Source organism: Octopus bimaculoides, chromosome 17, assembly GCF_001194135.2.
Source record: "Octopus bimaculoides isolate UCB-OBI-ISO-001 chromosome 17, ASM119413v2, whole genome shotgun sequence".
NCBI lineage: Eukaryota > Metazoa > Mollusca > Cephalopoda > Octopoda > Octopodidae > Octopus > Octopus bimaculoides.
Genome location: NC_068997.1, coordinates 34169679 through 34170611, shown reverse-complemented (window position 1 = coordinate 34170611; position 933 = coordinate 34169679).

Sequence of the window (933 nt, the reverse complement as noted above, 5' to 3'; positions counted from 1 at the left end):
CTTTCCGTCAAACAGATCCACCCAGAAGGCTTTTGTTGGCCCGGACTGATTGAAACCATTTGCCCAAAATGTCACGCAGTATGACTGAACCCGGAACCATGTGAACTTGTAAGCTAATTTCTTTTCCCAGAGCCAACCATACTCATTCTGTTATTCGTTACTGGTAAGACGGTCAGCTGGCAGAATCGTTAGCACGCCAGACGAAATGTTTAGCGGTATTTAGTCTGCTGCTACGCTCTGAGTTTAAATTCCGCCGTGGTTGGCTTTTTGCATTTCATCCTTTCGGGATTGATAAATTAAGTACCAGTTGGACACCTGGGTCGATGTAATCGAAACATCTCCTTCCCAAAATGACTGCCTTGTGGCAAAATTTGAAACCATTTTTTGTTACTGGTAAGGTACCCCATGCATACATACATACATACATACATGCACCATGAGAAAAATCCGATTACTCGCATATTGGGCTACAAATGAGGCTCTCGGCAAATTGTGCTGGTCTGTGATCCGCCATCCACTGCAGATCATAGATTGGTTTACTTCGACTTCCATTTGTTCAGTTCAATGAAAGTTTTCTCGGACAACGATTGTTTGATAGAGGCGAGATGGAATTGGTTGTGAAGTAGGTACAGCAGTGTATCCCTGAATTTTTTCGCAGAGGATGAAGAGCTGACTTCACCGATGTCGCAAATGTATCGGCTGTGATGCAGGACACGTTGAGCAGTAATTTTGTATGGCGGAAAACTTACTCTACTCGCACATGCAATTAATTGAAGGAATTGTGTAAGTAGATAAAAGAAATTATGCCTACCTTAGCATTACTTAGGGGTCAATCATAGTGTGAGTGTATATATATCTATATCTATCCATACATGTATACAAACACACACATATATATATATATATATGTGTGTGTTTGTATACATGTATGGA